Genomic DNA, 24,686 nt, shown 5'->3' with positions numbered 1-24,686 from the left:
ACACTTCGATCAATCCGCATGTTTTTAACTGATAAAGTGAAGTTGAAGCCATTGGTATTTGCCAAATTTTTTGAATACACGTGAGAGGGTCACCGACCAATCACAACAGCCTGAGAAGCGGAACCCAATCACGAAAGACCTGCTCAGCTTTACCAATCAGAGCGTTGCTAGTAAATCTAGAAAAAGAAATCCAGGCGTTTTGTGAAAAGTGGGACAGCGATGAACAATAGAGTTGAAATATGTGAAATATAACAAGTTTTTTGTTTCAAAAAACATAATCGAAGCCTCAAAATCAGCCAAAGACCTTTAGTAGGTTTGCAACAACTGAAATATGCTGTGCTTATCTCGGAATGCTGCTCTCAGATACACAAAAAGCTTGCATGGTTGTTTTGGTTCATTTCCCCTTCGTAATCCGACTTCTGAAGCTGCACCCTTTAGATGTGAAAGGACAAAGTCTTACTGGTCCTCTGTGGGCTGATTTCAAACGAGTATAACCCTCTCTGCCTCTTCAATAAGCTCATCAACATCCTTCCCATCTTTGTCTCCAGTGAATGGGTGGATGTGACGTTCTCTCGTTGATGAAATATAACACTTTGTTGGTTCTCTGCTCTTCTCTTCTTCTATTGCTGCATTGTTTCTTCATGCTTTCGGTTTAGCTCCGCATACCACCTCTTTCACGTCATCATACTCTTGTAAAACTGGGACATCTGACTGTGACTTATTTGCAATATACAAGTTACTTAAATAAAAAAAGTAAGACCCTTGACAGCTTAGTAACTCTTCATGAGGTCGTATTAAACAAACAACAAACTGCGTCTTTCACTCAGTTTGTGTCTATTTGGCAGCCACAAGGTATGTATTCAAGTGTTTGTGTAATACTTCTGTGTCTTGTTTCTCCTAAAAGATGGCTTCACGAGCAGCAACTCTGTGGAATCCAGGGAAAACAAGGCACTCTTCTTCCTTTCTTGCAATTTCCTTCACCATGCCAGGTCACCTCCAGCAGACATATGCTGGACAACTGCACTCAGGAAGTCAGCCTACACTCCGGAGCCCAGAGGCACCTATCTTCACCTCTACCGTATTTTTTTTATTAAAAAGCTATATGCTCCTGACGTCAAATACCCCACTCCTGGTACAAAATTGTGGCCAAGGGTTGTATGAACAACACAGGATACAATTTACTGTGGGGAATTTATTCTGACTGCTATCTCAGGAAAGGACAGCGGTCGATGGGAGTAAAGAAATTACAAAAAAAGATAATAAAAATTTCCCTTTATCCTTATTTGGCGTGAAAGGGGGTAGTAAGAAAAAAAACAGTAAATGTTCACAGTTCCAAAGTAATAGTCATTTTCTCAAAAGCAGTGTGGATTATCTGATCAAGACAAAAAAAGAAAAGTACAAATAAAATACAAAAAAATACGGTTAACATTCATATGGAGGCTGACATTCATATAGAAAAAAAAACAGTCTAGTGAATATCACACTGAATATACATTAGCCTCCCATATACTTAAAAATTACCACCAGAATACATGTGAAGTTATTCAACTATTAAGTATCACATAATCAAAGTGTGTAGTAAGCTCTTTTGTTTGTTCAGGCTGAGTATAGCCTTAGGAAAAAACTGTTCTTGTGTTTGGCTGTTCTGGTAGGCAGTGCGCTGTAGCGCCCGCCAGATTGCAACAGGGAGTGAGCTGTGTGAGTGGGGTCCAAAAAAATTTTCTTACCCCTTTTTCTCTTTCTGGAGGTGTAAAGATCTTGGAGGTTGGGCAGGGACACCAATAATCCTCTCAGCAGCCTGACTGTTTGTTGTAGTCTCTTAATGTCTGATTTAGTAGCTGAACGAAAACCAGAAAGTTATGGATGAGCACAGGTCAGACTTGATGATGACTGAGTAGAACTGTGTGAGCAGCTCCTGTGGCATGTTGAATTTCCTTAGCTGGTGAAGGAAATACAACCCCTGCTGTCCTTTTTTTAGCGATGAGGTCTATGTGAGTGTTCCACTTTAGGTCCTGAGAGATGGTAGTGCCCAGGAAACTGATTGCACCAGACAGCAATTTTCCATTGTGGATGAGGCCAATTATGGTAGTGTCATCTGCAAAAAGATCTTGACAGAGATGTCTTTTGCAGTGCGATCGTTTGTGTAGGGGGAGAAGAGCTTTGAGGAGAGCACACATCCCTTAGGGGCACCAGTGCTGATTGGGAGAGTCCTGGATGTGAGTTTACCCAGCTTCACTACTTGCTGCCTGTCTGTTAGGAAGTTAGTGATCCTTTGGCAGATTGGGGTCGGCACAGAGAGTTTGGGTCAGTTTGTCTGAGAGATGGTCAGACATGATGGTATTAAAGACCGAACTGAAGTCCACAATTTAGAACCTTGCATAAATCCAAGGTCTATCAAGGTGTAGTAGAACATAATGCAGCCCCATGTTGACTATATCATGTTGACTATGCAGGGCAAACTGAAGAGGATCCAGCAAGGGTCAAGTGATGTCCTTCAGGTAGGCCAGGACCAGTCTCTCAAATTACTTCATAACCACAGTCTGTAGTTGTTAAGTTCAGTGATTTAGGATTTTTGGGGAGGGGAATGATAGTGAAGCATTTGAAGCAGTGGGAAACTTCACACAGCTCCAGAGATCTGTTGAAGATCGGGGTCAGTTGGTTGGCGCAGACTTTTAAATAGACTGGTGAAACATCATCTGGGCCTGGAGCTTTCTTCATCTTCTGCTTCTTGAAGACCCGGTTCACATCCTCTACACATACCTTAAGTGTAGGTTAAATGGTGGGGAGGCAGGAGGTGGCGTTGCACAGGTGGGTTAATGTGTGAAGTGCAGATCATAGAGGGTGTGGAGTGTGAGTCTGGTCTTTTCAAATCGGCAGTAAAACACATTCAGAATCTCTACAGACTTCAGACCAGTCCATTCTGATGCTGGGTCATTGGCCGAAAACAGTTAACCAATCCAAACAATGTTATGATGTTAACAACAAATACATTCTTAGTCTTTTTTTAAAACCAGTTTTTCCCTTAATTTCCCAAACCCAAACTGGAAGATTGTTCCAAAACACAATTGACCTTTAAAACACGGTCCTCTTCATGGAGTCAGATTTAGGTAGGGGTAAAGAGATCTGTCGACTATTCGCCCCTCTTGTATAATATAAATGCATATCTGAATAGTAAATTATATTATCATAAAAAAATTTAGGAGTCCGAATGGTAATAATTCCATGAAGGTATACTATAATTTATAATTATAATTAATTTAATAATTTAGTCGTTTGGCAGATGCTTTTATCCAAAGCGACTTACAGTGCACTTATTACAGGGACAATCCCCCTGGAGCAACATGGAGTAAAGTGTCTTGCTCAAGGATACACTGGTGGTGGATGCTGGGATATACTAACATATTAACAGATAGTCTATGCTTGACCATCAGCCAAGCAAGATGTACATGCATCTCTGCAACATTGGTTCTCGAAGCACAACCAAGAACCAGTCTTGCAGCCTTGTTTTGAGCCACTTGTATTTTTTTTAAATGACTACTTGATGCAGCAGACCATACAACAGAACAGTAATCTAAATGACACAAAACCAATGTACAAACAACATGCCTAAACAGCTGTGGATTTAGAAACTGTGCACATTTACGCACAACTGCAACAGCTCTACCCATTTTAGCCACAACTGTATTAATGTGATCAGACCATGACAGTGTGGAATCCAACCAAAGTCCAAGAAGCTTTACCTTTTTTACTTGCTGTATATTTTGACCATTTACTTGTAAAGTGATTTTAGGATTATCCGATAATCTATATTTAGAACCAAATATTATACTCATAGTTTTTGAAATATTTAGAACAAGTTTATTTGTTTTGATCCAGTTATACAATTTGCTAATCTCACAAGACAGAACCTGATTAAGCTCTAAACATGTAGGAGCTGCATAATAAAGAGTAGTATCGTCAGCAAACATAGTCAATGTAGCCTTACTGAGTATATACGGCATATCATTTACAAAAATTGCAAATAACAAAGGTACTAGGCAACTTCCTTGAGGAACACCACAATCCAAAGACTTGCTACAAGATAATGCACCATTAAAATAAACTCTTTGCGACCTCTCCGACAAATAGCTCTTAAACCACTTGATTGCTGAGGAAGTGAAACCATAACTAATAAGTTTGGAAATCAAAATTTCATGGTCGATCACATCGAAGGCCGCACTAAAGTCCAGTAATAGTGTACCCGCTAGCATTGAATTATCAACTGATGTTAGCCAGCTATCCGACATTTGTGTCATTGCAGTGCAGGTGGAATGACCATACCTATAAGCATGCTGAAACATCGTAGTCAAATCATTGTTAGAAAAATAATCTCGCACTTACTCAAATACAATCTTTTCCAATAATTTACCTAGAATAGGCAAAATGCTTATAGGCCTACTATTTGAACCACAGAAAGTTGATTTTGTGTCTTTGGGTAAAGGAATTATCTTACCCTCCTTCCATATAATATGAGAGATACAGCCAATAGCACATGCACAAGCTATTGTAGTCCGCATCTGAGTCGGATGGTTACAAAGTAAACATTGTGGATGGGCAAAAAAGTCATGTGACCATAATAAGATTAATAGGCTTTTATGACACTAAAAATAACTCCCAGTGTTTGAAAACTGACCCTGGATTTGATCCAAGTGAGCGCAGAAACAGTTAACACAAGTGATTCTTCGTGCAGTCCCTTTCCAATGCAATGCCTACTGTCATGATGCACTATTGCTGCAGCACTACTTTGGCAACCAGACAGGCATGTATCATAAAATCATTGACAACTCCTTTGCAAAGAGGTTGCTGAGAACTGTAGCCCAGTTTTATGAATGCTTATATAGGATATAAAACATGACTTAGTTGTAAGTCTATTTAATGGTGGCTGCCACAATGTTTTACAGTTAGTTTTAAGTTATTGATCTTTTAAACATATTCAACAGATATTTTCTGAACAAACTATTCTGGCACAAACTAATTCAAGTTTCTAACATGAATTTATTTCTCTGACCAGAAAGGTCTTAGCAACCCAACACAATGCACTTGCCTCTCCTTGGGCATTAGAAGTCAAATGGTGCTGCATACGTTTTTACAGTTACACGGGAGCAGTGAGTTGAAATGCACAAGACAATCATAACGTTTACTGTTACAGTGTGAGAAATAATTATTTGATCCCCTGCTGATTTTTATTTGCCTGCTTTCGAAGAAATGAAGGGTCTATAATTTTTATAGTAGGTTTATTTTAACAGAAAGAGACAGAATATAAAAAAACTGAGGAAAAAATGTTATAAAGGTTATAAATTGATTCACTAAAATAAGTATTTATTCCCCTACCAACTAGCAAGATTTCTGGCTCCACAGATTGGTTATGTCCCTATATGGACCGCAGATTAGTCCTGTCACTTTAAGGAAGTACATATAAGTCAGCTTGATATGTATATAAGAGATGCCAGCCAACAGAATCTGTATCTTTCATTTCAACCTCTCCACCACCATGGTCCAGACCAAATAGGTTTTAAAGGATGTCAGCGACAAGATTGTAGAACTGCACAAAATTGAATTGGCTACAGAATGAAGCTTGGTGAGAAGGAGACAACTGTTGGTGCGATTATTTGGAAGTACAATAAATACAAAATAACTATCAAATGCCCTTGGACTGGAGCTCCCTGCAAGGTTTCCCCAGGGGTGTAAAGATGGTCATGAGAAAGGTTAAAGATCAGCCCAAAACTACATGGAAGAAGCTTGTTTTCAAGACAGGACCACAGTTAGCAAGCAAACCATTCGTTTGCTACAATCCTGAAGCACCCACAAGGTCCTCCTGCCCAAGAGGGCCCTGGCTAATCTGAAGTTTGACAATAAACATCAAAATAATTCAGAAAAGGCTTTGGCGAAAGTGCTGGCACTGCTGTGAGACCAAAATTAACTCCTGTTTTTGAAGGGAGAGAAATGCTGACTATGACCAGAAGAACACCAACCCTACAGAGAAGCACAGTGTTGGAAACATTATGCTTTAGGGCTTTTTCTTTGCTACGGGTACATGATGACTTTACCGCATTGAGGGGGCTGAGGGACAGGCCCATGCACCGTAAAATCTTGGACGAGAACCTTCTCCTCCTAACAAGATCACTGAAGATGGGTCGTGGATGTGCCTATAAAATAACAAAGACCCAAAACATATTGCCAAGACAACCAAAGAGTGGTTGAAGCTAGTTGTATGAGAGGTGTTTGTAAAAGTTGTTTCAGGTACACACAAAGATTTTTGTGTTTGCCATTTAAACAACAGCTTTTGGTTTTGATGTACTATGTATAGTATAAAGAACAAGGAACATTTTGTTGCAACATACAGTTCTGTGTATTTTAAGGATTCCTTTTGAAAGCCCAACATATAACCTCTCAGGAGTGTAAAGACCACATTTTTCACATGATTAATTAAATCCACCTGAGAATGTTCATAGGTTCATACACATATGAACATTCTGCAATGGATTTAATTGAATCTGAAAATGGTATTACCCCAAGCGGAGATCGCTGTCATTATTAATCTATGACAGCCAGTTCAAATTCAAAGGTTGGTCACCATCTCTTGTCTTCTGGACAAACCATCACCGAAACAGCCATGACTCACTTTACATCACAGACAAACAAACTTCTTAGGTTGTTTGGGGAACATAGGAATCAGTCTATGACCCATGCCCTACTTCTATCACATCTCTCTTTTTTGTTTTGTTTTCCTCTCTTTCTCTCACTGCAGATATCATGGCGGCAGGTGAAGGGCGTCTCACAGCACAAGGCCTTCCACAAAGCACAAGATTTAAAATTTTCTGAAGATGCAACGAGAATCCTACAGATCCATAGTAATTCCCCCGTTGACCCTGGCACTGTTCTTGATAGCCAATTTCTTTCACAGTCCCCTTTTTCCTCAATTGTAGCTTCTATTTTCTACTAATAAACATTTCAAATAACAACATCAGGAAAAAGACAATCTTGTGAAACGGATGTTATTCTGCTACTGGAAACAATCTATTCTCTTCAGGTGAAAGACATGTTATTGCATGTTATCGTGATCAGTACATTAGTGACTTTGATTCACTTGTGCTACACACAGCAGCTATGTACAATAAGTGACATCCTCCTGATAATCTGAGCCATTATATACAACATTTTTATTAGCACAACCACATATACTTTGTGTTATGGTCAAATTTCATTCATATGTGTATTTTCAGCTGGTGTCAAGCCATCGATCTGGATCGTAAATTTGCCAGAGACATATATTATGGAATGAAAAATATGTTTGCACCTTAGGTTATGCATGTACAGTTAGTTTATACCATAATACACAACCATAAACACTTATCAATGCATACAAATACAGCAAAATGAAACAATATAAAGAACTGAATAACGATGCCAGCTATTCAAGATAAGGCTGTACAATTTTATTTAGTGAAGATTGCCCCACTTTCAAACGTAAAAGATGATAAGACATTACTAAAAGTAAAAGCCATGTATAAATATCTCTAGATATATTAAAATATTTTTAAGATGCTGTACTTATGCTTTTGTCAAAAGTGGCAACATACGTGTACACTATTAGTAGCAAACAGGACTTATTAACTGTATATTACAAGTCATACAATAGATTTGCTAAAGTTATTTTCTTATTTATCATGAAGATATCTGACACCACAGCTCACAAATTTCAATTTGTATTTCTGAATTTGTATAATTCCCTGGCATCATTTAATTATTAGACACACAAAAATAAATTGCAGGGATTGTGGAGGAGAGAACAATTTTATTTCAACTTCTTTATTTCTATACTAATATTCTATTAGTGAACAATGCCTTGTATTTTAGTTATTAAGCTATCAAGTGGCATTAGAATACATAAAATATAGAGCACGGGTCATAAGGACTGAATCTTCTTCAGAATATACAATTTTGTATATCATAGAAGTCACACTGGTCTGGAAGAACATAAGAAATTATTATTTTTGTGCAAACTTTTCCTTTTTTGGGAAGATATATTATTATATGTTATTTTAGGGAAGAGCATATTATATTTCTTTATGAAATATTTCTTTATTCTTTAAGAACAATTGGAATTCAATCATCTTGGTCAGTTGCAACTGAGCTGTCACCAAATGTGTTGTCTTTCAGGGTTAAAACGAGGGATGAAGTGAGCTTGAAGTTGCATGAAATGCATGAAAAACTCAAAAAATAGTCGGAGGACCATTCCCTTGACACCTTTCTCTACTTTTGGATTTGCAAATCTATGAAAGACCAAGTCAGCCAAAGCCAGTATACTAGCATGAGCTCACACACCCTGCAAATTATGCTTTGACCACACTGATTATGCTCTCACTGGAGCCACAGCTTACTAGAGGCAGGAAATATGGAAGCAACTCCTGGAAACAAATGCAAATTGGGTTTTGTGGATAATGTAAAATGGAAACCTATCGAAAGGTGCATGCTTATGCTTAGCTGAAATTGTTCAGAGCGATTGGCCAGTCAAAAGAAAAAAACGGTTTACAGGTTTGGTTGTTTTAGAGACTAAAATAGCAGCATTTTGGATAGAAATACCAGCACAAGGGGAAATGAGAAGTGGGCCATTCCAATTAACCAACAGCATTCAAAATTGTGTTGGGTGGTTTTCCTAAAATTCTATCTGGTGTCAGAGGGGATTTACACATCTCAGTAAATCATTTACTAGTTTGCCCGGCTCTCTGAACAAACACTCAGACACAAGCCTACTAGGCACTTAGATGTTTTAGAGTTGTTCTAGTATATGTTAGAGTTGTGGTTATTTCAACCACATGCACTACTCATCCATACTTTTTTTTACAATTAACCTTACCAAGACAATATACAGTATGTCAGCACCAAGAATATTAAATAAAATTACCAATCACAAAAAATAACATAATCCAGATGTAATGCATGCAGTATTTTAATTTGAAGTTCTGCTTTTCTTGAACAATTTGTAGTCGCGCAGCGATGACGTCACGAGAGACAAGGATACCGGAGGGTACAAATAGGATGTGGACGCAATGCAAATCAGCTTCTGTAAAACAAATAGAAGAAAATGTTTCAGGCACAAGGAGTTATGGCAAGGAGGAGCAATGTCTCGTTCTCTATCTCAGGGACTTACAGTAACAGTCCTAACCTGAGAGGTTCCCTTTCGAGGGAACTCTATACTGCATCAATGAATGAGTCTATGTGGAATGAAATGGCCACTACACTATAATGAATGGTGTCTGTCCAAGTGTGAATGTGTCTACACACATCTCAGCTCAAAAGAACCTGGGATCCAGGTAAGGAAGAGAGGTCCAGACTGTAGTACCTAATAAAAGTATGCAGAGAAGACCAGCCCGCAACCTCACAAACATCCTGTATAGAAGCCCCTGACAGAAGGGCCTGTGAGGAAGCTGAGTGTGTGTTTAAATGTGCCCTAATTAGCAGAGGTGAAGGTCATCCATGTACCTCGTAAGGTAAAGAAATTACGATCCATTTGCCAATGGTCTGCTTTGAGGCCGGCAGACCTCTACTTTGAGGTCCAAAACATACCAACAGATGGTCAGATTTTCACCTTAAAGAAGATCTTCATACATACTCTTCTTACGCCCTGACAGGGCATAATAAATTAAACATTTGGTATCTGCTGACCCGAGAGGATTAAAGGCCTGAAGAACTCAGGTCCTGTCCACATTACTAAGTACCTTTGAAACATACCCGTGCCTTACTCCTGCCTGGAGCGAACTCCAAACACGCAGAGAAAACGATAAAGCTTGAAGGTCGCCTACCCTCCTAAGAGAGGTAATGGCTCCCAAGGGACAACTGTTTGTCCGAGCTGGACTCAATGGGTTTAAAGGACCCCCCGGTAATCCACGGCTAGATCCCTTTCTGGAACTCTAACCTGAAAAGGAGGCCTAATCCTCAATCTTCCCTTGAAGGCATAAAATTTACTGGTGGAGTGAGCTCCAGAGTTATGGATGGTGTTAACAATTTCAGTAGAGAGACCCTGATTAAACAATTCAACCCCCTAGTCGGCCAAGACAAGAGTTTCCATACTTCTGGGCGGGGTGATATATCGTGCCCCCGGCTTGAGTCAGAAGGTCCCTCCTGAGGGGAATCTCACATGGTTGACCTTCCAGGAGAGTAAGAAAGTCTAAAAAAACATACCAGGGCTAGCCTCAAAAGGCCAATTAGTACGAGACTCCTGTCGAACCCTCTATAGAACTCCCAGAAGCAGAGCGATTGGGGGAAAATCATACAGATGCCGTCTTGGCCATGTCTGTACCATGGCGTCCAGTCCCAAAGGTGGAGTCAGAGAAAACCACATAGGGCAATGAGACGTCTCTTAGGATGCAGACAGATAGACTTCGACTCAACCAAACCTTTCCCAATCTGCTGGGGTGTCCATGCTTGTCAATATGCTTCCTCGTATCCTCTCTCCTGTATCCTCCTTTTGTATATTTTTTACAAAATTTACCACAAACAAAACAATTCAGCTTAATGCACCATTACACTAAACCTAGTAGCCTAGTAGTAATCACACTATAGCAAACATTAAATATATAAATTGATTGTTTATTAATTAAACGTGACAAATGGCACATTAAAAATTACATATTGAATAATTAAAATTGGCACTCATGCCTTGAACAGGAGTTTTACCTTGTGAGGCAACCAAACCACTGTACTGTACTTCCTTAAAGGGGACATCGAAATGTTGAAAAGGAAACATGCAGCCAAGTTGTTATGGGCTATCTGAGCCTGAAACTGTGTCACCTTCGAGTTATAAACGTAGTCTCTTAATATGGCGTTATACTGCCCCTTTCTAGTTCCCATCTACTTTGTACATAGGTAGCGAAGCTAGCTAAAGAAGTTGCATTCCGTTTTAGCAAGTGTTGGACAATGAAGCGTTCCTGCACAGTCAAAAAAACGGTTCAAAACTGTGCTGGGCTGATACCCTTATTATAACCTGGTATGTTATTATAGCCTAAGGCAGCGGTTCTCAATCCTGGTCCTCGCGACCCACCGCTCTGCATATTTTGTGTATCTCTCTTGTTTAACACACCTGATTTAAATCTCTAGCTCATTAGAAGAGAGCTTAATGAATGAACCGCGTTCCGATTGACGTGTTCCCTGAACTGTGTTCATTGCTCTCTACTCCCTGCACACATGAAATCGGCTGACGTTAATTTAAGAACACGAAGAACAAAACTTACTACGGAAGATTGAAGGGTAATTTAACCGTAATTTTGAGATTTGCGCAACATTATCCACATTTCGAACGGGATTTATGGCAGAATATCTAGTGATGTTTACTTCGCAGGGCTCTTATGGGCGTATTAAACAAACCTCCGAAGCGGTAGGAGAAGCAAACAAAATATGCAGAGCAGGGGGTCGCGAGCACCAGGATTGGGAACCGCTGGCCTAAGGACCTATTGTGTACATTTAAAGTTACAGTTAAATAAAATACTTAAATGAACTTTGAAACTAAGAAAAATCGGTATCTTTGTCGTGTTGGCAGACAAAGACATACCCTAACGCTTCTCATTAATGACATCTTAATAATGAAGCTTGTTGTCAAACTTCAGTAGTGCAGTGCCAGTTTAATGCCTGATTCACTCATACTCCGTGTGCAGTGTGTATACTGTGCGAAGAGCAACGCGTATATTAGCCCTTTTTAAAAGGGTTTCAAAATAACTCTCCATTCCTTCCAGTGGCAAATGAAACTGCCTCTCAAACATTGAATCAAAATAGTTTTGGGTGATTTTAATTTGTTTTTCACCTGGAACTTGTAAAAGACAGTGCACAATTACATAAGTCCTATCTACAGATGGACAACATATTATAGTATATATTATAAAACATATTATATTATAGCACAAGAAATAATTAAAACGTGTGAGATATGATTAAACAATAGTGAACATTGGGTGAAAATAATTAGCCTAAACATGTTGAAAACAAGTGGTTGTTACAATTACGAGCTTTTGTATAGTCAGGTGACACTTCAGCACTTGACAAATACCGTGCAACTCATAAGTAGCACTTAAAGCACGGCTGTATGCAATTGTTACAGTCATTTCAGAAGAGAAAAAAAATAAAATATATATATATATATAAATATAGCTACATATTGTGCAACCCATGGTTGTGGAAGAATACAGTCGCTGCATAACCTTCCTTCGGATTCCGACATTATAAATAAACTTTAACCACGCATTGCTAAAGACGTTCCAGCTCATGTGGGAAAAACATGGAGCGTTTGTTTGTTTCATTTCGCAGAGGATTCCTTCGTGAACAAGGCAGAAATCGACACTGGATTTGAAGAATGACAAAAATTAATAAGCAGTGCTGTGTTGTGTTGTCAATATTGGATCCGATAGGAATGGTGCAGCAATCTTATGTGAGTAAAACATTGTTGTACTATACAATACTATTGCTTTGTTAGAGATCGCTAGATCTGCGTACTACTATTAGCACGTTATTAGTATTACTAAAAGTAATTTTCTATTAATTACATAGGTTAACTGTAATTGTAAACTCGTGCGAATCGGCATCTCTGCGATTTGGCGGGCTCATATATCAATTTTCAAGGTTTATCCACCGTTTGCGAATAATGGAGGCTGTTTTAAAGTGTTTTGGTATTATTTCGGGTGCTGGTTGATATCCAAAAGTTATTTTAAAAGTTATTTTATTTATCATGGAAACTCTCGTAAGATTTGAGACCAACGATTGCGGTGATCTTTTGTCCGGTTCGCGATCACGGGTCTCAAATACTGACAGGTACGGTCATATATCATTAAACACCATACAACTATAGGCTATACAAACTATACGCAATGCCTTGCCATCACATCCGGGAAATAAGTCCCACTACGCAAACTGCTATCCAATCAAAGCAGTGGGAGTTTACTTATAAAGTGTTCAATGCGGCACGCCCATTAAAACTGAGCGTTTGCAGAGCTGGCCTCAAATCCAGTGTAGAAAATGGCCCTTGCTCTTCTTTATTTTGATGTTTTTTAATGTAAAAATCACACAAACGTCATAACTAGACCTCATATAAAAGTATAAAACAATAAACAAGGCCAGTTCATGAGACCTTTAAACAAAATTGTTTATGTATGTATGGTATAGCGTTCATATTTGTGTATCTACATTTTCATGCCAAAGTTAAACGCAAAAACGCAACGCAACAAGATTGTTACTATACTCACTACAGGATTGTGTCTGAGTGTTCGACCCTGAAGAAGCCCTAAAGCTTAATATCTGGTGTCCAGAATCCTAGTCACAGGGATAATTGAGTCACGCAAAAGTTACAGTCGACTGTTACAAGCGCATCCAATCATGAGGTCCTAGTTGCCTTGTGGCAAGTGAATCATTTTAAAGAATAGAGGTCCTGGTCAAAGAGAGATACTGGATCATTGCTCTGCAGGCAGCCATAGAGCAGTTCTAAAAGGGCAGACTGCAGTAATCCCCTCCATATTACAGCTAGAAAACGGAAATACCCCTATTTTCATCCACATAAACAAAGACTAGAGAAGAAAAGTTATGATCAGTTAAGTCTAGATGCAAAAGCATCTAGGCACCATTTAAAACTTTCTTTTAAAATGGGTGTTTTTATCAGGATTCTATGTGATGCTCCAAATCTACAGAGGTGTTTTTATGCTACTGAAAAAACAGTTGTGGGCACTTGAACCGGGTTTCTTTTCTAAGCGATCGGTTGGATACTATGGTACTCTGAGCACCAGCGCTGAGCCTGCGGAAAAGAATGCCAGCTGTTGCCATTTTTTTAAACGCTGCGTTTCCATTGGAAACAATTAAAAAAAAAACAGCAAAAGACAGCAGAAACATCTTGGTTGACAGACACAGTCCCTTAATGTTTAGTTATTTCACTTGAATGGTAACGAAAATAACCTATTCATTGCTATTAGAGTGAAATTATTGGAACAACATTTACAAGCATGCTAAAATGCTCGTTTTAGAATAATATTTCAGATGGCACTTAGAGGCTTTTGCATATGAACTTTTTTTGAAAAAAATTTGTGTCCTCCCTAGCACAGACATTGCAGCCTGCTGGGCATATACATTAATAATTTGTTTACCACCCACAGAGACTTGTCTCATCCTGAAGCTGCAAGCCAAATCTACCGCAATTTATGCCACCAGATGGTAAGTGGCTTCCCTATTCTAAAGACTAAGAGAGGAATTATGTGATCTCATAAAATCGAGGTCATCCTATAATTTTTTTAAGTACTGCCACTTGGTCACAATTAAAAAGTATTGCCCCTTGTGCAAGCAGATGTACCCTGGTTAAGATGTGGTAGTGCTAGGCTCGTGCAATATCCCAAGGGTGGTGTATGGTGGAAAAACAGCCATTATGTCATTTCATTTTGAAAACCCTAGATACTTTGCTGACCCGTGCCATCCATAAGCTTTATAAGATACAACACAAGCATACTGCATCACAAACAACACGTTGGTGTCTTCTGTGGAGACTAATATACTACTAAACACCTGGTGAGGAAGAAATAAATTATAAAGAAAAAAACTGTTTGGGTGCATCAACTACATTTTCATCATAAGGCCAATCAATAATAAAAGCAAAACATTGAATTTGCTATTTGCAATATTTGAATCCCTTGTGGAATCTATCATTGTATTAGCCGTTGCTCAAGGGTTTCTTAATCAATGTCTTCCGTGTATTTTTTCCGTGACAAATATGGTGATCTCTAAGACAATGAATTTCTAGATAAAAATGTGTAATTGTTATTCTCTGTGACATACTGTATGATGTAAGAAATCCATGCCTTTCAACTTTTGGAACCCAAGTGCCATGTTTTCTCTTTTGAGTGTACTTTAGAGTAACAGCTTACAATTTACATAGAAGCTGGGTGATGTCAATCACGATATAAATTCCTCTTGCAGACATGTCTTCCATTGATAAAGACGGTGCAAGTGCTGTAGTCTTAAAAGGATTCCATATAGGCAAACACCTCTAAATGTCCTCTGCCATTGGTCTTTTGGGTTTGGGTTTAAAGTTTTCACTGTTTTTAACTCGCATGTCCTGTGTGTATTTTGAATTGCACTTAGCAACCTTTTGTAACAGAGTACACATGTGAACGAAAGAAAACATGTAAAATGATACTGGAAAAAGGTGTCAAACGTGCAGGTTTTGTAAATAATTATATGAAAATGACCCAGCTATGCATGTTTTCGTAATCCATTAACGCTAATATGGCACATTCGGGGTAAAACTTGTCATGAAAGGTGGGGTAAATAAAAAACATATTACTTATTTTACATATATATTTGTTTTTTTATTAAACTTACACTACTGATAATAGATAAGGTTAAATAGTCAATAGATTATCTGGTACTGTACATTATTATTATTATTTTCACATATTTTGAGGCAAAGTAAACCTGGGTCTGTTTTTCCTGCTGTCCGTTTGTTTATTAAGTTATTCGTGCTGAGGCTACTTTAATTTGTCATAATAACTAAGAATGTATGAAATTGTTAGATTTAAATTTAACAGATTATTTTTCAAAAGCAAAATTCAAAATACACGTTTTTTTTAAACTTAAAAGCAATTGTGTACATTTTATGTTTATTAATTTCTTAAACAAAACATCTCAATGACAGGGTCTTTGGAGGGGCTTGGGAATGTGCATTGCCTGAACCACAAAGTCTAAAATTATATAAAAGCCATAATCTTTATCAATCCAATAAAAACGGTTGTTTAAATACATTTTTGTTGTTTCTTTGTTAAAGACATGTTTTCTTTATTTCTTTAATATCACCCCATGGTGATGGTGGTGATGATGATCATAAAATTATTTACAATCACGTGAACACAGAAATAAAATAAAATAGTTATTGTTGAGGTCTCTACACCCTCCCCTACCAAAAAAGTGAATTAGGTATCCCAAAACCTTTTCTTTTCAGGCTTTACTATCATTGTGAAACACTTCAGGGCATAAATTCACAGTAAAATGTTCAGGCTATAGCACAGCTTAACAATAAAATCAGTAATGACAAGTGGACACAACCACAACCACATACATCTCCACAATGCAATAAGTACATTTTAAACGTCAATTCAGTATTGTATAAAACTATTAATGTTCTACTCAGCTTTTCAACTAATACCTTAAGCTGGCTTAACTTTAACTCTTATGTACCACATGACGACGGTTCGTTCTCGCCATAGTCTTAATTATTCTAAAAGCCGCTGAAAACGTCTTAACTTAAAACATGTAACTTGTAAACCTTACTTATTTGACTTTTCCAACTCTTAACATAAAGGATATAGGTTAAGGTCACTGCTGTTCAGCTTGGGTCGTACACGGCAGGTTACCACATCAGTGTTCCTACCACAACCACTCCCATCAGCTGGTCGGAGTCTGGGTTCTCACAGGGGTCTCTGGCAGACGTTCTTCTTCTAGGTTCTGATGTCAAGTCACCAGCTTGAGTTCTTCCAAAGATCCTTCCTTCTGCTCCTGCCCTCCTTGAAGGTCTCTCAGCACCTCTTCCTCGGACTCTACTGGACTCCCCTCTTGGTCAGGTAGGTTCATCGTTTCATCAATGGTTTCATTTATGACTGCAGCCTTCTTCATGTTTTTGGTGGCTACCTCATATGCTTCCTGCATAGATTGTTTACATCTTTCCACATAGGCCGCGTGAGACTGAATGTTTTTGACCTGCTTGGTTGGGAAAAATAGGAAGGACTGGCTCTCGACCAAAGAGAAGAAAGAAGTGGGAGACATGTTGACTCGTGGAACGTAGAATTATAGGCGTGGACAACTTTGCTAAAGTGGTCTGCCCACTTCAACTTCTCTGTTTTCTCTAGAGTCCTCAACATCCCCAACAATGTCCAATTAAGCCTCTCTGCAGGGTTAGCTTGTGGATGATAGGGCGTGGTACGTGAATGTTTAATCCCACAGTAACTCTGAAGTTTCTGGAACAGGCTATTCTTAAACTCTCTCCCTTGGTCATGCTGAATCTTTGCAGGCAAACGTCTTGGTTACGTATGTAACCTCAGTTCCCTGATGGAGGGAACGAGACGTTGTGTCGAGAACGACAGATGGGGTTCGCCCTTGAGAACCAATCAACTCTGACTACTATAGAAAAGGCCAATGAAATTTGGCGAATGCAATTTGCATCCCGGGCTCCGCCCCCGGAAATCCGGTATAAAAGGAGGCCGGCGTGCAGCATTCACTTACCTTTGTTCTGAAGAGCCTGAGACCTCTCAAACTGCAGCAGAATACGATACGTATTCGTGGCATAAGGGACACAACGTCTCGTTCCCTCCATCAGGGAACTGAGGTTACATACGTAACCAAGACGTTCCCTTTCTGTCGGTCTCTCGACGTTGTGTCGAGAACGACAGATGGGGTTGCCTATGGAAAACGCCACAACGCTGTATCGCGTCACAATCTCTAGCGAAGCGACGGTAACAAGCCTGGGCGTGTCATCTCGAAGCTTTCGTGAGACTGTAACCTTCCAGTGTGGTGGTCGGGGGGTTCCAGAGCTTTCTTGGAGAAAGATGGGTACAGCCCTGACCGGTAACTTTCACGGACGGGGCCTTAGCTCTCTATAGGCGAGAGGCCGTCCAGATCAGTTTACACCGGGTAAGCGCGACTCTTAATCAGGGAAGCGCTACAGAGGCCACCTCCTACCCGTGGGGAGGAATATGGTGGATATAGGTATGGTCTCGTCCTTGGAGGAGAACGCATGGAACGTAGTTAACCGCGAGGTGGAGGCCCACCTGGGGAAGCTCATGGGTTACCAGGAGTGGGAACCATTCTCATGAGGATACATCAGACGGAACAGCCCACGGAGGGGGTGTTACAGACGTCCGGTAGCACTAGGTCCGGTTAGAGCTATCTGTGATAGCTCACATGGTATCCCGGCCTAAGGGGGAAGGCTGCTCTGCCCAGCCAGCCCCCAGGGGGTGCTTGTTTGGTGATGGATGGAATGCCTATTCTTAACCAGTGTCTGGGTAAGAAGGGAGGCTGGTGAGGTACCAGTTTCTTAGCGATGTGTTCGGGTAAGAAGAAAAGGTAAATAGCACACTGACCCAACCTGTTAGAGGGTGGAAAGGTGCTTTCGCAGGCATACGCCCCCCCGGATGCCAGTCCTACATGTCGCCACGCAGGACGTGGGCTGACACCGGGTTTACGTGAAGGTTGTTAACCCTTGCGAAGGTGTTTGGGCATAGCCCAACCCGCAGCTCTACAGATGTCTGCAAGAGAGGTGCTTCTACCAGTGTCCAGGAGGTGGCTAAACTCCGTGTGGAGTGAGCCCTCACTGCCAATGGGCATGGGAGATTCTGAGATCGGAATGCCGTCGTAACGGCGTCCACGACCCAGTGCGCCAGCCTCTGTTTGGAGACAGCCTTCCCCTTCTGCTGTCCTCCAACAGACACGGAGCTGGTCAGAGCTTCAGAGCTCTGCGTGCGGTCCAGTACGTACTGGACACAACACTAGTCGGGTTGGGTCTTCCTCCCCTATGGGGAGCGCCTGCAAGTTCACCACTTGGCCCCGGAGGGAGTAGTGGGAACTTCTTGGGCACGCATCCGGGCCTGGGTCTCAAGATAACGTGAGAGTTTCCAGGGCCGAGTTTAAGGCAATCCAGGGACACGGAGGATGCTCGGTGGTCCCCTACCCTCTTGAAGGAAGTGAGCGCCGTCAGGAGGGCCGTCTTACTCTATGAGGAAGATCGGAACCTCCGAGGGGCTCTTTGGGGGGCCCTGAGTCTCCCCAGGACCACTTAGGGTCCCAAGAGGGTATGGAGCGGAGATGAGGCGGATTCCGCCCTCTCGCTGCTTAGGAACCTGGTGACCAGGTCGTGTTGCCCTAGAAACTTTCCACCGACTGAGTCGTGATGAGTGGCAATAGCGACTACATACACTTTCAGTGTGGAAGGGAGATGTTAGTCTCCAGTCTCGTGAGAAGGGGAACACAATCCTGATCAAGCACCTCAGTGGGTCTTTCTCGTTGAGAAAGACACCAGGACGAGAAGAGGCACCGTCTAGAGGCGTGTAACCGCCTAGTAGATGGGGCCCTAGCCTGGGTGATGGTCTCAGCCGTATAGGGGGAGTAGCCATCTTAGGATCTTCTCGTCCCGTCTAGAGACCAGACATGGGTGTTCCAGAGGTCTGATCTGGGATGCCAGAACGTGTCCTTCCCCTGAGAGAGCAGGTCCTCTGTCAGGGGAATGCTTCAGGGGGAGTCGCTGTCCAGAGCATCGGCTCTGAGGCCAAGTGCGGTTAGACCGGTGTGGTGTAACCAATAACACTTGGTGCTCCTGCTCCCTGACCTTGCACAGAGTCTGTACAAGAAGGCTCCTGGGGGGGGGAAGGTGTGCTTCCGCCCATCCCGCGGCCAGCTGTGCGCAAGGATATCCGTCCCGAGGGCAGGGACTATCAAGCGGGCAAATGGTGGTGTTACGGGAGGTGAACAGGTTTTACCTGGGCCTACTAGTTCAGTTTGCCCGGGGTGTGTGGCCTGCAGGGAACGAGTCACCTGTTGACTCCACCGGAGGAGGCGTCGAGCAAGTTGTGTTTAGCTGCTGTGTGCGAACGCCACCCTGACGATCTGTATTCGCTACAGCTATAGTGCTGTCCTCGGAACAGCACGTGCATGTCTCGCACGAGAGGCCGTAGCCTGCTCAGTGCAAGTAGCATAGCCCACAACTCTTGGCAATTGATATGCCAGCGCAGGCGGGGGTTCGTCCAACACCCCACCTGCGTGCCCGTTGCACACTACACCGCACCCCTGCAGGGAGACTTCAGTCGTCACCACGACCTGCCTCATAACCTGCTCAGAGGGACCTGAGTCCGTCGAAAAAGTCATAAAGACTAGGGGTTATGGTGCGTCGGCAGCAGGGCGGCATCACCATGCGCCTGCTGCCGGTGTGCCACGCTCTCCTCGGAACTCGACTCTGAAACCAGTGTTGGAGCGGTGTCATGTGCATCAACTCGAGGGGTATTAACCCGCGAGGACGCGATGTGTCCCAGGAGCCTCTGAATTGTTTCAGGGGGACCGCTGTCTGCCTAAAATGTTCATTTCAGACAGTTCAACACTGGTTGGGCACAACTGCGGACAGGTGTGCCGACATGGTGACAGAGTTGAGTTCCATACCGAGAAAGAGGATGCTCTGCACTGGGGAGAGCTTGCCCCTCTCTTGGTTGACCTGGAGTCCCAATCGACCTAGGTGCCGGAGCACCAGGTCCCTTTGTGTACATAACAGATCTCGCGAGTGTGCCAAGATAGGCCAGTCGCTGAGATAGTTTAGTACCCGCTCGCCTTCCTCCTCTCAGGGAGAAAGGGCGGTCAGCGACAGACCGAAAGGGAGGACTCTGTACTGATATGCCCGCCTCTCGCACGCGAACCGTGGGAACGGCCGGTGTCGAGGAGGATCGAGACATGAAAGTAAGCGTCCTTCAGGTCGATTGCCACGAACCAATCCTGACACCTCATAGATGTCAGGACGCGCCTCTGTGTGAGCACCCTGAATGGCAGCTTGTGAAGGTGCTCTGTTCAGGGTACGCAGCCTTTGGGGGCAACCCGCCGTCTTTCTTGGGAACGATGAAGTGCGGGTGGTGACCCACTGAACATCTTGGTTTTGAGGGACGAACTCGATGCCTGTTTTGCCAGAAGGGTGGTGACCTCTACCCGAAGTACGGATGCGTCCCTGCCTCTGACAGAGGGAGAGATGATGCCCCGAAACTTGGGTGAGTCTCTGGCGGACTGGATCGAGTAACCAAGACGGACCGCCCTCATTAGCCAGCGAGACAGTGTGGGCAGCTCTCGAGCTCCCAGGGACTGTGACAGGGTGACCAAGGGGACGGTCTGCTTCATCATTCCCACGGAGGGTGGTTCGTCGGCTGGCGGAGCTAACCATGTCGTGGGGAGTCCCCGGAGGGAAGGTTTGCTCCGCCTACTTACCTGCCTGGCGGGACAACGGCACGCACTGTCGGTTTGAGAGTGGTGACGGCTGTCGTATGTGTACGACCTCACGCCTCGCCAGGGTGTGAGGTCGGTTCGCCGAGCACAGTCCAGTGGAGTGTGCGATCGGCTGCAAGTAAACCCGGGGAGAACAGAAAACTCAGTGAGTAAGTGGGCGCCAAGCCCTAACAAGGGCCCGGCTTTGGTGACGAGGCAGGAGTCGTCCCGTACCGACCGATCAGAGCCGTGGCTGTGAAGGTTCGGGCCCGATGTTGTTCTCCCTGGGGTCTTCCCGTCAGTGTCCCTTCTCGCGAGGAGGTTGCTGACGGGGTGGAGGTTTCCCCCTCGACCTCTGCTTCCGGGGTGCCGCCTGTGGGGGCACAGGAACCGGAGCCGATGTCGAAAGGGTACTGGGTTGCAGGGAATCAGACGTCACGTGAGATCTCGGAGGCCTGTAGGCGGCCGAGTCGCGGCGTGAAAAAAATGTGGTTAATTGCCACTGTCTGCTTCGCCGTCAAAAAACTGCTGAGCGCAGTCCTCGACGGTGTTACCAACAACCCACCCTGCGAGATGAGTGCATCAAGAAAGCGGACTTCCTTGCTGTCACTCTTCTGCACAAGGTATAGCCGGGGGTGTCTCTCCTGGACCACTACCGTGGACATCGTCCGACCCAGGGCCCGTGCCGCCGCCTTAGTCGCCCGTAGAGCGCTGTCAGCGGTGGCACAGAGATCCTGCATTATCTCCTTTTAGAAAAAATCTCTAACACCTCCGGAACCGCCGAGACGCCCAGGGGAAGGTCGCTGCAGGAAGGGACGATCCGCTGTAACACGTCGTAGCACCAGCGTGTAGTTGTAGAGGATTGAATCCTGAGTTGTACTCATGAGCGATGGCTCTGAAGAACAAAAGGTAAGTGAATGCTGCACGCCGGCCTCCTTTTATACCGGATTTCCGGGGGCGGAGCCCGGCATGCAAATTGCATCCGCCAAATTTCATTGGCCTTTTCTATAGTAGTCAGAGTTGATTGGTTCTCAAGGGCGAACCCCATCTGTCGTTCTCGACACAACGTCGAGAGACCGACAGAAAGGGAACCAAAGTGTGTAATGAAATCCTCAAAGTTTTTCCGAGCCGCTGTCTTCCCAAACTTGTCTCGGGTGGTGTAGACCTGGGCAAACTTTGAAAAATGGTCTACAACCACCAGAATGTACTCTGCTCCCCCTCTACTTTTCTCCAGATGCAGGTAATCAATCGAAATAATTTCAGGCGGAGCTGTTGTCTCGATGCTCTGAATTGGAATTCTGGTAATCCGGTTTGGTTTCCTTTGTTTTAGGCAACGACAAAATTTCTCTCATTCAGTTCGTCTACTCGGCAAATGACTGGATCACTGAGTTGAGCATTCCGGATATCCTGAGATGTTAAACATCGACTGATCTCAGATTCACCTTTCAGCTCCTCAGGTAAGACATCAATATTGCATGTGATTGCAGGTATCCAATCGACTTCTCCCTGTTGTTTTGCTTTCAGAGCTTCTCCGATTGATTCCAAAACTTCTGGCTGCCACTGTTGGGTACACTCTCTCACTGTGACCTCAATAGGCAGTGGTCTCCGTGACAAGAAGTCTGCTTCTCGGTTCGCTGTGCCTGGTCTTTACTTGGAAGTGAAGTGGTTGTCCACCATCTTAGAAACCCACCGTTGTCCTGCTGCATTTAGCTTTGCAGACTTCATGACGTATGTCAAGTTGTTGTAATCACTGTAGACAGTGAAAGACGCCGCATAAAACAGGTAGTCTCTGAAACGATCTGTGACTGCCCTTTGAGTCCAAAAACTCAAAGTTTTCCAGAGTGCATTCTGTATTTCAGGGGTCAATGTGCGCGACCCAAAACCCACTAACTGTAGTTTGCCATCCTGACGTTGGTATAATATGTCTCCTAGCCCTTCTTCTGAGGCATTTACGTGAAGGACGAAGGGCTTTTCAAAGTCTGGGTAGGCCATAATGGGTGGGCTTGACAACTCCAAAATGAGCTTCCCCGCACATCCTGATGTCTTCCTGTCCACTCTACTGGCTGAGAAGGAGGTGCCAGAGAATAAGAGTTTCTGGTCTTTCTTGCTCCTTTTATCTTGCATGTATGCAGGTTTTGTCAATAGGTCATATATTGGCTTGACTATTCTGGCGAAGTCATTAATATACAACCCGTAGTAACCAAGAGAACCCAAGACTTTTCTCACCTCGCGGACGGTGCTGGGTGTCTCCAGTTTTAGTGCATGTACTGCCTCTATTTCTTTGGGGTTCATGCTGTACCCATCACGTCTATAGGGTGACGCTCCAGATCAACTTTTCGCTGCCTCTTGGTAATTGTTTTACGTTCTACACTGGATGCACTATCGATTTCTTCTTCGTCACCCATTCTCAAGCTGTCAATTTTATCCTTTCGTATCCACAACACAGACAATCCCTCGTCTTCAAGTGAAACCACATCTTTTCCCTCCAAATATTGCATCTTCTCAGCACGCGAGGTGTTTGTGTTTCACCCTCCCCCACATTTAACTTGAGCGTTTCACAGAGACCACACAGTTGTGACACGGATAACTTAAGTAGTTTACCCTCTATTTCATCCAGTGTAGCTTCCAACATAGGCAACATTTTGAAAACTGTGACGAGCAGGTCAATACCAGGTCAGCGTCGCCAAGGCAACGGCGCAATCAAGCCGCCACACCTGCGGATCGTCAGCACCTGGTCCCAATCAAGCTCACCCTTTATAAACCCAGGAAGAAGAGGAAAGGGTGAGCTTGCTCTCAGTACTGAGTCTTAATGACTAACTTGTTGTTATTTGTTATTCATTTAAAGAGGAATGGTCCAAAATTTCTCCTGACCGTTGTGCAGGTCTGATCTGCAACTATAGGAAACGTTTGGTTGAGGTTATTGCTGCCAAAGGAGGGTCAACCAGTTATTAAACCCAAAGGTTCACATACTTTTTCCACCCTGCACTATGAATGTTTACATGTTGTGTTCAATAAAAACATGAAAACGTATAATGTTTGTGCGGTATGAGTTTAAGCAGACTGTGTTTCTCTATTGTTGTGACTTAGATGAAGTTCAGAACACATTTTATGACCAATTTATGAAGAAATCCAAGTAAGCCAAAGGGTTCACATACTTTTTCTTTCAACTGTATATATGTATTTCCACATTTGTATGCTTGTACTTGTATGCTATGTGTGCTTAGTTTTATTCTGTTTATATTTACATTCTTGTACAAACTACTCATAATCCTTTCATCTTTCATATCTAAATGTTTCACTCTTCATTCCTTAAAGATGGTTTATAGCACAGTAATGCATTTTATACTATACTAATTTTATTTTATTCTAAGGCTATTAAATTTCTTACAAACTTCCCAGAAACCAAAAATTCAAATAAGACAAAGAAGTAGTAAATAATAAAGTAGTAAAATAGTAGTAAAATAATAGTTGCACGTGTAAAAACTGATTACTGAAACTGCGCAGATTCTTTGCATGGCGACGGCACTGCCTTATGGGAACGTGATGATGATGCAGAAGGGACTTTAGGAAATAGTTGTTTGGTCCCCAACATCGTTCAACCCTTCAAAGCTCTCACTCCGGAGGATCAACTCTTCAATGGGCTAAGGGCAAAGGGATAAGCCCTTCGGAATGCAACACAGGGT

At 42.7% G+C, this 24,686-nt stretch overlaps 1 protein-coding gene across 1 annotated transcript in view; it reads left to right on the top strand.

Annotated features, from left to right (window-relative positions):
- mafa (MAF bZIP transcription factor a) overlaps positions 1–6,895 on the top strand; it is a 200,286-nt gene extending 193,391 nt beyond the window's left edge. The window contains exon 3 of the mRNA XM_056765577.1: positions 6,788–6,895. The gene's annotated coding sequence lies outside the window, so the exon portion shown is untranslated. The remainder of the gene's footprint in view (positions 1–6,787) is intronic.
- Positions 6,896–24,686: the final 17,791 nt, after the last annotated feature.

The sequence above is a fragment of the Triplophysa dalaica genome, chromosome 14 (assembly GCF_015846415.1).
Source record: "Triplophysa dalaica isolate WHDGS20190420 chromosome 14, ASM1584641v1, whole genome shotgun sequence".
NCBI classification, from domain to species: Eukaryota; Metazoa; Chordata; class Actinopteri; order Cypriniformes; family Nemacheilidae; genus Triplophysa; species Triplophysa dalaica.
This window is presented reverse-complemented; position numbering and strand designations above follow the sequence as displayed.